Consider the following 13,460-nt stretch of genomic DNA (forward strand, 5'->3'; position numbering starts at 1 on the left):
CACTTCAACCCCATGAAGCCACTTCATAACATGTCACAACTTATTCTACTCTTCAGAGACTCCGTAATTGCTTGTTTGGGTAAATAAAACCAAAGCTAATGCTTACCATGTATCTGAGTCTATTAATTGCATATTTAAACCATTCTACATGCAATGCTAAAGGTGGAGTTTTAAGATTTTATTTGAAATCTAATGTCATAACTCTATACATTTTCCCCTAGTTGGTCTGTGTTGCTAAAGGCCAAGCTTGCTTAGCTTTCTTGAAAAAATTGTTTTTATGTTTAGAATAATTTCTTGTCAGTAGCTACAACATAACATTGTGGTGAGATCATTAGAATAAATGTAACATTTGTCACAGGCACAGAACCTTGAGTGCATTTAATGCCTATGCTGCATTCTTGCTATATAGAACCAAATTATATAATTTAGCATAGCAATGCGTATAACCTGGCATGGTGTTCGTAGTAATTGGGATATACTTCATGCCACTAAAAATGATAATTTCCCGAGAATGGAAAATGGAACTCACATGTATTTACCAGTGCTATTCAAGCTTGTCTCAAGAAAAACATTGTTCGTTGGAATCATATTTTGATCACAAGGTAGACATCTCCTTAATACTATTTCACAACACAGGAAAATTAGCACTACCTGTTTTTTTCCTCAATTTTGAAAAACAATCACTCGTAAGTCACCTTGGAAAATAGGTGACTTTTATAGAGGCGATTTATTCATTTGTCCTTTTTCTAGGAGGAAAACATCATGGCAAATAAAAAGACATCCATGGGACATATATTCCTTTCTCTTCGAACTAGCAGTTTAGTACTCTGGCTGGCTGGTCTCCAGTAGGTTTGACTGTGGAGGAGCAGGTGTGCTCCTCCAAAGTGTCTTTACAAGTGTCTCAGTGGGGCTTTCCTCCCACGCCTCCGCGGGAGACAGCTCATCTGTTTAATCCTTATGTTTTAGTCAACCTTTCTTATTATGCAGACAGAGTTCTGAGGCTCAGCTGGATTTTGACTCTCCGAATGAATTGATGGGGCTCTTTGATCTTAACTGTGTTCTGCATCTGTTTCATCCTTCCTCTTAATGCATAGTCTTCCAAACTCCCATTCTGGCCGGAACTCTTAAAATAAATGGACACTCATGCATACAAATAAAAATAGCTACTTAAAACTCAGCCACAAACTACACTTTTCATTGTGGACTTCTCTCTCTCTCCTTTGTGATAGTAAACTTCCTTGAAAAAAAATCCCCAAAGCAATTTAATTATGCTACTCTGTAAGGGACCACCAGACTTGAGAGTATTTAACTGTATGTATATGAATGAGTATGTGCTTTGTAGGATCAGATCTGCATAGGAAATAAGAACGACTGACCTTTGCATGTCAGTAAATTATATGGTAGTTTACTAACTTATTAATAGACCACATCAGAGCAAAGGGTGTACAATCTACTTAGAAAAATTTACTGTAGAACTATTGAGGTCCTGCTGGATGTTAGTCTTCTTTTTGATGGGAGTGATGGTGACTGAATTGCAGAGAAAATCAGTTCAAATCAGAACTAATCCATATGGAGAATTCATTCTAGGTCATCAGATGCTAAAATAACATCATTTATTTTCAACAAATCTTTAAAATTAAATGCGTAGGTTCTTGTGTGAGGTGGGATGTTCAAAGAACAGGATGTATTGTTTGCTTACCCACGTTTAAGTATATAAAGTTATGCTTAGTTTGACTGGAAAATATCAAGTTTTTATCTGAGTAACCTTTGAGAGTCTGATCTGGTATTTTGGAAACTTGTATTATTTTTTTTATTTTTAATTCCCCATGAATCTTTGTTTATCTTGAAGTGTACCATGATCTTGTGATGATAATGTAATGTCAAAGCTGTCAGAATTATTTCAGCTGAGCAAAAAACTGATGTTTCATAAGAGCCAGAAGACCTTGAGAGAGTTATGAAAGGGTCTTTATTCAAAAGGAATATTGTGATATGACCTTCTAGTCTATTAAACATGTCTTTATCTCAATATACATGCACTAAAAATACTAATAATTATTAGTAAAATGTCAGAATAAACATTTTCCTTAGAAACATTTATAGATAAAATATATAAGGAATTTGATCCCTAAACATAACTCTAAAATATTCCTATTTTAAAAATATTTAGCTAACTTTCTTTCACTCAAAAGTATCTCTCAAACCTACACATGGTACCCTGCTCTGAACTGGGGAGGTTTTCTTCACTATTTTTGTACTTTCCATATGGAATCTGAGAATAGCAGGAAGGTTACCCAATCCTTCCTTAGGCAGAACTACTCTGAGACCCGCCAAAGATGGTGTTACTCTGCCCCAACCAGTTTGTCCTATCTGACTACCAACTGCTTTTTTTTGGGGGGGGGGGCATTGTCTCTTCTATAAAATTGAAACAAAAACACCTACACTCTTAGTCGATAATGATTCTGTGCTGCCTGAACTTCTGAAAAATACACTTTTTGCCTTGCCTTCATGGAATGGATCAACACAAACCCAAATCTCATTTTTGTTACATGTCTTTGTGTGTGTGTGTGAGACTTACAAATCTTTAAAAGTCTAGTTTGTGTTAGAATAATGTCTGTTTGGTTCACTGATGGAACAATCCCCAGGTCAATGCAGCTTACCATATTAGAATTTATTTAAAAGATACTAAATTACTACCTGCACACTTTCTTGTGTTCGTCAATTCTGACCCATATTCATTCTTAACTTACATGCTTATTTCCTCCTAAAGGTAATTAGATAATTCACTTGAACTCCATTATTCTATCTGAATGTGAGAGGTGAAAGGTTCTTACATTATGTTCAAGAGAAGGAAAGGAAGAAAACATTTATATTGTGTGCCTTGGTAGCGACGTCATTCCTAACTTTAACCCTCTATGGGCTCTCTGGTTGTGCCTTTTAGTCTATCACTGCCAAACGCGGCCTCGATTCTTGAGCATCTCTTGCACCTCTAAACTTCCATAGAATAAGCCTCAGCTCCCAAGGCTATCTTGATTTTAAATGACCCATTAGTGGATCAGGAAATCAACAGTAGATCATAACCTTCTGAAAGTGCATGGTGGGATCTATCCTTGGAACTTGGCTACCAGCAGCAGCAGCCTGACTTCAGAGCCTGTCAGGCTCGGCAGAAGTCAGTCTCCACCCCAGGCCCCCTCAATCAAAATCTGCATTTTAATACTATCCCCATATGATTTACATGATCATGACCGCTTGAGAAGTGCTCATCTATAGGATAAGTATTACCAGTTGCTGTATGGACTTGCTCTGGAAAAGAAAAATTAGCACATTAAAAAAAAAACGGAGATTTTTCATACCCTAGAACTGCAATTGACCATCTAATGGAGTTTAAAATTGACGATGATGACAATGACAATGCCACTGATGAGAGCATCCATTACCAAGTGCTCCCAAGTGTTGACCATTGTGTCTAGTGCATTAACTAACCCATTTAATCATCATCTTTCCCCTTTGAGTTCAATGCTTGCTTTATGGATGAGACAAGAGAAGCCACAGGTTGCCTAAGGTCACCCCATTAAAGCCGAGCACTCTGATGCATAATATCTGTGATTGGTAGTAGCACCTTTTAAAAGTCAAAAAAACTATTTCAAACATGGAGTAAACGTGTCACTTGGATAATTCCAAGAAGGTATTGATCAGCATGTATTTAGACAATGTTTATGATTAGCAATGAATTCTCAAATTTGCATATTTAAAAATACAAAAAGAGGTTTAAGTTTTAAGCCCACATCAAACCTTGAGGTTGTCAGTTCACAATTTATTGTATATGAGGTGCACATGCTATGTTGTATCTTGCACCCCACTAGAAATCATTGGCTTTGCATGTTCTGCTGGCATTTGGAGACTTAGCTTGAGAGCAGACTGCCTGTCTGAGGACAAACAGCCACACATCAGGAACATGAAGAGAGGGCTCCTTACTTGAAATGACTCTACAGTTGTACAGCATGTAGGAATGCAGTTCATCTCTCGTGCTGAGTTACATCCTTTCCAAGGAGAACATCCTCTGAGAAAGGAGATGTGGCAGGAATATCAACAGTTTGGCATTGGTTGGGTGAGGCAAATTAACTCATGCAACAAATGCGGTTGACAATAGCACTGAAAGGAGAGTTCGAAGCAGAAGGTGGTGAGACCACGTTACAGTTCAGAACCGCAGCAGTGCATCCTGTGTATGGCTGGGCAGGATAAGCTGGTAAATCGTGTCTGTGAGCACGGGAAAGCAGAGGGTGTGCAGGCTAGTTTATAAAGAAACTGGAATATACTAGTTGCACATTTAAGTAGGGATGCTGAAAATTTTTAAGTGAAATTTGTTAATGTTTTTAAAGGATATATATATATACAACAAATTCATACATGGCAAAGAATATAGTGTAAAGAGTAGTTTTCTCTCCACTTCTATCCCCCAAGCCCATTTCCCTGCTGAAGCAACCCCTGTTAGGAGTTTCTTGTGTATTTTTCAGAGATATTCTCTAAATATAAAAATGTTATGTACAAAATCCTTATTAAGCAAAATGATAGTACATAATATACATGGTTCTACACCATTCTTCTTTCCCTTAAAATGTATCATAGAAATAATCTTGTATCAGTGCTTCTGCATTCATTTATGGCTATATGGCCTTCCACAGTATGGACATACCTTGTTTAACCTCTGGTGACTTTTTACATCATTCTCAGTCTTTTGTTATTACACATAGTACTGCAATGAAGATCTTCGCCCACCCGTTGTCAAACACACGAGTGTATGTATTCTCTGGTCTTCAGAAAGTCCTGATTTAACTGTCCTATACAATAGTTAAGCAAGAAATAACCAATTAGCATAGGAAGGAGAGTACTACTAAGAGTTGCAAGTGTTACTTACTATGCAGTAAATACTTGATAGTAGCCATTTAATTCTTATTACTCTGTGGGGAAGTTATTACTGTTGTTGTTGTTAATTATTTAAGTGAGAAAGCCAGGATCTGAATTGACCCAAAAAGCTTAATTCTGGATCCCTGGCTCCTGTGGCTGGACAGTTTCCCAGGCCTTCCACTGCCACTTTAGCGATGACAGAACATTTATTGGATACCTACGATGTGCTAAGCAATTGACATGTATTATTTAATGTTTCCAACAGCATTACAAGGTGGGTTGTTTTTTTTAAACCTAATGAGGTTTAATCACTTGCCCAAAGCGCAAGAGCTAGTAAGTGAGGAGCCAGGACCGCACGGGAGCAGGACGCCTGGCTCCTGAGACTGCAGCCCAACAGAGATGGGAATTTAGACATTTGAGTTTCCAGCCAGCAGGCTGGAAGGCAGAAATGGAATGAATCTACATATGAGACTTAATTAAACATATTCAAGTGACTGCAGGGATTAAGAAGGGCTGTCGCAAGGGCCCACGGAAGACAGTTGGTGGCACACCTGTGAAAGCATCTGTAGCTGAGTGGGACTTGGTGGTCCGTGTGGAGCCACGTGGTTCTCCATGGACAGTGTTTTCAGGTCTAGATTGCTTTGTTCTCACTGACTGCTTCTATCTTTACAAAATTCCACACCTACACATTGTATTCACATAATACACACTTGTGAGATGTGGCATAGGCATGCCCTCGAGAAAGGTGATTCTGCTCTGAGTGGGAATTTGTGCCCACGTTTTACAGATGGGGTTCTTTATTCCTCAATGTAGTTGGGAAATTAACAATTATAATGGTGTTAAGGCATACTTTGTAAAAGAAGAAAATCCTTTCTAATCCCACGCAACATATTTTCTATTGTGGAATTTTTCCTTCCAGTCTTTGTCTAAATGTACTCAGGAATCAATATATGTACAATTCTGTATTCTGCTTTTTTCGTTCAGTATAGTCATCAGAAGTTGGTTTTCTCAGTCCTCCTCATTATCACATAATGACTGCATACGAGTAATTGCTATAATTTCTTTAATAATTTCTCTCACTGGGGACATTAGGCTGTTTCCATTTTCTCTGATGGGTGCTACTGCAATGAAAAATGTTGTGTACGTAATATATTTTATTCTCTTTGCATTTCCTAAGAGAAAGTCCCCTGTTCAGTCAAAGTCTAAAGACCTTTTTGGCTCATTTTTAACTTTCTGAGTTTGAGTTATTTTCATGGGAGCGAATAGTGGGCTTTATTGACACATCTATTTTGTCACCTTAAAGGAAATGTTTATTTTTAACTCTTCTATGTATGAACTGTTTTGTCAGTATTTTAAGTGGTATACTTTGAATGAATATATGGTAAGTAACATATAATAACCAACATAGGCTTAATGAGTGGGATTTTTTTTGCATTAGTTAATTTTAAAAGTAGGTAAGTACACTTTGGGGAAGTAACATTTGCTTTGAGGAGGATGGTACATACAACAAAAGTATCCATTCTTCATCAAACAAGTATTTCTTGAGAAACTACTATGTGCTGAGCGCCATGATAGTCTTATGATGGTGAGTGTGAGGGGCACAGCCCGTTTCCCAACACGGCGTTACTGAAAACCTGCATCTAAGATGCTTTTGTCCTTGACATTGGGCCACAGCACACCCTTGTGCTCTAACATTTCTGACTTCTTTTCTCTTTTGCCTTTATGACATCCGACTCATTTCTTAATATCACTGTGAGACATAAAGGATAAAGAATAACTTATTTTCAGAATGAGACATACATGTATATGATTTCTAAAAATGTCTAAGACCATGTTTTCCCCTCCCATCTCTGTGCCGGTGGGATTTAGGAAAACATTTTATCTTCCTAAGATGGAAGTATTTTGCTCTGTAGTTTGGGAATATTGCATCTAAACACATTTATCTTTTTAGCACTTACAGCTAAATAAGCCAAGTACAAGGAGTTGGGACCCTCCATTACAGAAACGTCCTAATGTGAAAGTAAAATGTAAATTTAGGGTACATACCATGGTTTATTAATACACCGTACTGCAATTTCCACACATCGCCATAACCAGTTTGTTCCTTTTAGGGAACCAAATAATAGAATTCCTGTGTGAAATGCACTTCAGAATTGCATTTTAACTTTCCACCAAACTCTTCCATCCCAGAAGGACTTACTAATTTGTTGAGAATATAACTTCATTATCATGTTGTATATGACTCTTTTTTCAGTTCTGCAGCACATAATTTTTACTTCACTGGTGCTTCAAATTTCAATAGGGAAAATATAATTTAGTAAATATTGCATTGCTTTAATGGCTGCCTAAGCAGATAAAGCTTTTTACTGATCAATTGATGTTTTACTACCAGAAATATTGTTACATTGTTTTATAGGAATGTTATTCATGTTACCTAATATGCATTTGAATTTCAGTAAATTGGTTATATGTACTTGTGTGTATATCTACCTATCGATTGATTGATAGATTATACTTCTATATGATTTCAGTGGACTGATGTTTTTCAAGGGAAAATTTGTATAAAGGTGTAGACATAGATGTCGTCTTTCAATCCAAAGTTGTTGTATAAACGGTTGTTACCTGAGATGCCCAAATTAGTTTCTCATATTATTCTGTATAAAAGGGACTTGAACTTTTATGTGAGGATATGTTCCAGAAATTGAAACTTTTAGAGTACTGTTCTTGATGAAAAAGGGGTGTGGGGAGACAATAATATCGGAATAACACTTCCGTGGGTTGATGTAAGGCTACTTAGTCATGAAGCTGGCTCCTTTGGGTAACAATCTGCCCATCGCTATTACTAGGCAGCACGAAGGTAGTTAAGGAAGTACAAAGGCATCTGAAAAATGAACTCTGATAGATTTTTTTAAATTGTCCTTACGTTTCTAATATCCCATATCCTTAACATTGGGATTGAAGTCCTCTGCATTGCAACTTTGCACATACCCTACTGTTTGAACTCAAACCCGAGGGACTTCATGTCTGAGAGCTGAATGTATTTTTGGTCCCAAATCAATCTTGTCACTGCTCGGAAAGCAACGCAAGATAATAAGTAGTATTCACCTGATTGCTTTCCTGCTCTGAGACAGCTGGTGACGCATGTCTTCCTGATAACCAGGAGTTTCAGATCTAAGGCAAGGATAAAGGGAAGCTAGGAGCTCGAAGAATCTCAATTTGACAGTCAACGGCTGAGGAGAGGGTCAGAAGGGATAGACTCTGCGACACGTATGAGAAAGGAACAAAATTTATCTGCTCTGGTTGCAATGATTAGATGTCTCTTTGTCTGGCTTTCTTACAGTGGTTGACTGATTGTACCCGCCAGATGGCTAATACCATAATTAACAAAGTTGCTCCTACATTTGCAAAGTTTAATCGAAAAATTTGCCAGTGATATGATGGCATTGTCACAAAGATCACAAGGGACACGGAGCCGACTTTTGCTCAAGGTGGAGTGGCAAAGCTGTGGAGGCAAGATGAGGAGAAATCGCGAACTTGCTCAGCCAAAGGTATGTTTCCTTCATAATTAAACATCCTGGGATTCCTTAGTAAGATTTTTGTTTGATGGCTGGTGAGTTCTTTTTGGTTTTGTGGCCAAAGTGATTCATAAAAAGATCCATATGCTTATTGAACATGTACAGTATATTCTCTAAAAGCTTTGGAGAATTTTTCCTCAATCTGGAAATTCAGGAATGTAATGAAATAGCTTGCAATACTGACAGTTTTGTCTGTCGTGTCTAGCTAATCTTTGTCAGGTTTCAGAATAACTGTTGGGCAACAACTATCCATTGAACATTTATATTGTGTAGCATTGGATTTATTTTGCTCAACATCAGAAATGCCATCTCTTGCCTCGTTCTATTGTGTCGACCTAGTTGCAGGAGTGGAAAAAAGGCAAGCGTAGTTATAGAAGACATAGATGTTCTATTTGAGTTTCAAGAAATGCTCAAAGTGGGGGGCATGAGAGCGGAAATCTTGATTTTAGTTGAACAAAGTAATTGGCCTTCTGACAATTTTAGAAAGATCTGTATTTCTTAAATTTATGTGCTATTCCCCAATGTCAGCCTGGCCATTGACGATTATACCTGTATTTTCTTTTCACTGTGATTTGCTTTGCTTGATTGGATATTCAAGGTCTGGGGAGTTTCCCAAATTATGGCCATCACGTATTGCTAATGAATGGACGTGAATATGGGTGAGGAGGGACATGTGCCTCCACGTATATGCCTATGTGCTTCCTCTGAGTACAGAGACATGAAGGCATCTCAGGAAACACGCAGAAGGTGAAGTCTGGCTTCTTTATGCTGCGTCACGCCACTGCTCTAATCCCAAGGCAATCAATTTACTGGATAACCGAAGGCACACGTTAAGGTTCTTTTATTTTCCCTATGTGGTCATCTGGGTCACTACATCATGGCAAAAAAAAATTCATTTTTGCCCATTGCTATTTGTCTTTTGTGTTAATAGCTATGTTTAAACACCATGAAATAATTTTGGAAACAAACTAATTTATAGCAAGTATGTTCTTAACAACTCCATTTCAACTTTCTCATGGTTTTATTCCTAACCACGGGAGATTCGAGAGTTTGAGTATATTCATTTTAAAATTTGACAATCAAATTTCATATTCTCATATCTAAAACATGAATCATTCTATGGGATTATGAATTTTAAAACCTTTAAGTGTCCAGATGATTTTGAAGAAACTGCATAGTGAAATTTTGCTTAAAATTTGATTTACATTTTAGCATTTTCTAAAATTGAATAGCAGTAATAAGAAAGGCTGAAATGAAGGTTTAAATCATTATTTTATTATATTCCAAATACCATTTTCAGAAGAGTATGTTATTTTCATGACAAAAACTCTCTTTATTTTTCCTTGACTTTGCATCTCTCCCCTCCTAGTACCCAGCAATAATAGGGACACGATATAGATTTATTGAGTGAATGGATTAATGAATTTAAGTCTTTCAATTGCTATTCAACTATGGTTAACATTTGCTTCTGCCAAATCAATAACTTTTGTACATGGTAAACATTATGGACAGAAACAAGTAGATGAATGGTGTAATCACAGACAATAGGGAGGATTAAGTTCCTAAAATAATATGATGTTGTTTTAACCTGAACCTCCATAATGTTTTGTGTAATTGAGATCTGCTATTGTATACACGCAGTTGGAGTGAGGGAGGTCTATGAGGATTAGACAGGGCTAGGGAAGTGGTTCACAGCTAATACACCCGCTCTTTTAAACAGGATTATCTCCTGAGATGTGTAGAAATGAACTCTTGTCAGAGTTTCAAAGGAATTAATATTTTTTGGTAAAGTGTGCTAATGTAAAGAGTTAGAAGATTAGCGATGCATAATGAAAGCAATGCATTCTTTTGCATGGAAATCGGAATGTAATAAATGTCCTGCAGGTGATTGGGGCTGTAGCAATTTCATTGAAGATTAAAGTTTGATTGACCTTTGTTAGGGTGATTAACCCTTCTGAAATTAAAAGTTAGAGCTGAATTATTCTGGCCAATTTAAATGCAAACATTGAACAGGTCATATGTCATTCAAATAATAATAAGTTAACCCCCTCCTCCTATTTTAATTTTCATTTTTGCACATCTGAATGGATGCTGTTTGCAAGGATCATAGCTCTGGCGAGAGTATCTCAGTGGTAGAGAATGTAGAATAATGTATAGATAATTGGGAGCACGTGGGAAGAGTCCCAGGCTTCACCCCCTGCATTCAAAACATCAAAACCACCGTCCCAACAAAAGCAGGGAGCCTGAAGGCAATCTGCTCTCACTGAAAATGCATGATCTCATTAGAATATCCTGAAAAGGTTAGGAAGAAATAACATTCTAATCCAATGCTAACCACCTAAACTGCCTATTATGTCCATGGTTAATCTATATGCTGTCTCCTGAAAATGGGGGCTGTTGGTATGGCTGCTTATGAAGCTATTCATAAAAATTGATGATTTCTGATGTCTGGAATTTCATTTCCCATGATCTTTGATAGTCTACATATATATTCAGTATTTCCATTAAGTTAAAAAATGTCATAGGAGAAACCAACTCCAGTTATTTACAAAGCCATTTAAATGGTTTTGGTTTTATTTGTCTTCATTAAATTTTCTTGAAGCCTTTGAAATGTATATTCACATTACTTCAAAAAACAGTTTCCATTTTTTGTATCACGTTAAATTTTTTTATTACTAAGTCAGTGAATATTTTTAGATTTTAGGTCCAACCACACAGTGAAAGCACCTTCCTTTTATGTGTCTGTGGACTATTAAAATGATAATAAAGGCTCTCTTCATTCCACATGTAATTTATTTCTCCCTCTTTTCATCAAAGAATTCACTCTGAATATGTCAAGGAAGAAGAGTCCAAGGTATTATAGTGTAAAAATTAAGGAGCCTGAGGTGCTACAGTTTATTTTTGCACAAGCTTTTCATGCACTCTTTTAACATCCTTTCGAAAGATAAGTTTCTACTCCAGGCCTGTCAAGAAAGTCAAAGACGAAAAACTTGTGATAGAATGACTGAGATTATTCAGCTAGCAAAGTGACTCTGGTGTCCTCCAGAGAGCTGGATAATACCTTGCAGCACAGATTAATGGTATGTTTAACTAAGACCTATTTGCTATACAGTTTCCTAATTCTTAATCGTGGCTAGAACTAAACTGCAAATTATAAACAGATACGTGGTTCTGTAATTTGCCTGATAAAGTATAGATTATTGACTTTAGCTTTGGTACACTGAATTGTCAAACTTAGAAAAAAAAATCCAGCTGTTTCATAGTAATAATTGTTTTCTTATTAAAAGTAATTTTCACTAAATAGTAAACACTACCACTAAATTAAATCCCTAAAATAAGCACTATTAATTCTTCAGCTATAATTCCATAATCTTCTCTGATTTGATTATTCTTGTCTTACCTCTTACCAGAACTAAACGAAAATAGTTTTTAGCATTAAAACTTACTGTAAACACAACATCCTCTAAGCACAAAAAGCTCATGGGTCGAACTACTGACAACAAACATCCTTTTTCTAAGTTACCATTAATTATCAGCAATATTTTCCATAAAAGAAAATCATGGCTCGAGAAGGGGAAATTCATATTGTCGTAGTGTAGAAAAAAGAATTGCTGAAAGAGCGAAGACAAATAAGATTATATTTTGTTAAATCCCAAATCCAATCATTTGCTTTGCTTTAGTGTGCTTAGAAGACATTTTTATTTCTTTGTTGTCTTTGTTCCTGGCAATCTGTCCCCTCTAATCCAGCCGTTCTAGACCTAATGTTTTCCCTTACAGTTGTAAAATAACATTCTTTACATTAACAAGCCAAAATGAATCTGTTTGATATTTTACAACCTCATATTTTGGAGCTCTTCTGTTTAAAAAGCAGGCTGTTTAAAAAGTGACCAGTGGTGTCATTTTATTCACTGCATATGGTTTGTGAGTCCACAATTAATTTAATTCCACTCAAAGTTTAAAGTAGGCTGACAATGAGCAATTTCATTGTACAGGGCTAAAGAAAGCTAACAAGTGAGAAATTGAAGCATTTTCAGCATTTTTATAAACATTAATTGTCAAAAAGGTCACCTATGAATTTTCCCAAGATAGTATTCTCTTTAGCAGACTAATTCTAGAAAAAACTTGGGTACTTTTGATCAAATGAATTATTTCTTATAATTCATTTGGCAAAATAATAAAAATACTCTGGAGACAATAAATTCTCTGATGTCACCTTTCCAGCGAGTTGTGAAGGTTAGTTCCATACCATTAGTTTTCAAGTGAATTGGAAGCCTACCAAATGCAGCGTAGTGATGTGTGTCCTATGGATGCATTCATGCTACTTGTATGGAGATTATCCCATCACCTCTGTAGATTATTTTGGAATCTAGAGAACTACTTAAGAAGATAACTTTGACTAAAAGACTTTAGCATTAGTGTTTCTGGAACCATCACTGACTGACCTCTATTCAGCTTCAACAGGTATGTACTGAGTAGCTCCTATGCTCCAGGTATACCCTCCAACCCAGTGAGGTGTCTGGGAGGCACATTTTATGAACCAGAAACTGAGACTCAAAGTGGAGAGTGATTTGGCAGAAGTCAGACAGCCAGTCAGTGGCACAGTCTAGGCTGGGGAAAGCTGGTTCCACGTTTCAAGACTTTCTTCACCAGAGCTATCATTGCGATATTTATAGAATTCTACTTTGCTAAAACTTGGTGACTATGAGCACAAGATTTTTAGATGAATTACAACCCTTTCTCTAGACAAAGGAATTTACTGAAATGAATTACTTCTCTTCTGAGTGGTTTCTAAGGAATTGAGAGAGGAGTGGTTTAGAGAGCCAAAGGGTATTTACTGGTACCTTCAGCCAGTGAACTCGACTTAGTTGGTTCATTTCATGGAGGCCAGAAACTGTATTCTCCAAATATGTATCATTAAGATCTCTTAAAAATTGTCTTTAAAATGTTTGTGCTTACCTACCTTTCATTTAAAATTTATAAAGA

The 13,460-nt window shown here is 36.6% G+C and overlaps 1 protein-coding gene across 11 annotated transcripts in view; it reads left to right on the forward strand.

Annotated features, from left to right (window-relative positions):
• Positions 1 to 13,460, forward strand: part of LOC112321883 (uncharacterized) — a 91,391-nt gene that overhangs the window by 51,244 nt on the left and 26,687 nt on the right. For all 11 annotated transcript variants that reach the window (XR_008426553.1, XR_008426554.1, XR_008426551.1 and 8 more), the window contains one exon: positions 8,243 to 8,450. The gene's annotated coding sequence lies outside the window, so the exon portion shown is untranslated. The remainder of the gene's footprint in view (positions 1 to 8,242; positions 8,451 to 13,460) is intronic.

The sequence above is a fragment of the Desmodus rotundus genome, chromosome 3, assembly GCF_022682495.2.
Source record: "Desmodus rotundus isolate HL8 chromosome 3, HLdesRot8A.1, whole genome shotgun sequence".
NCBI lineage: Eukaryota > Metazoa > Chordata > Mammalia > Chiroptera > Phyllostomidae > Desmodus > Desmodus rotundus.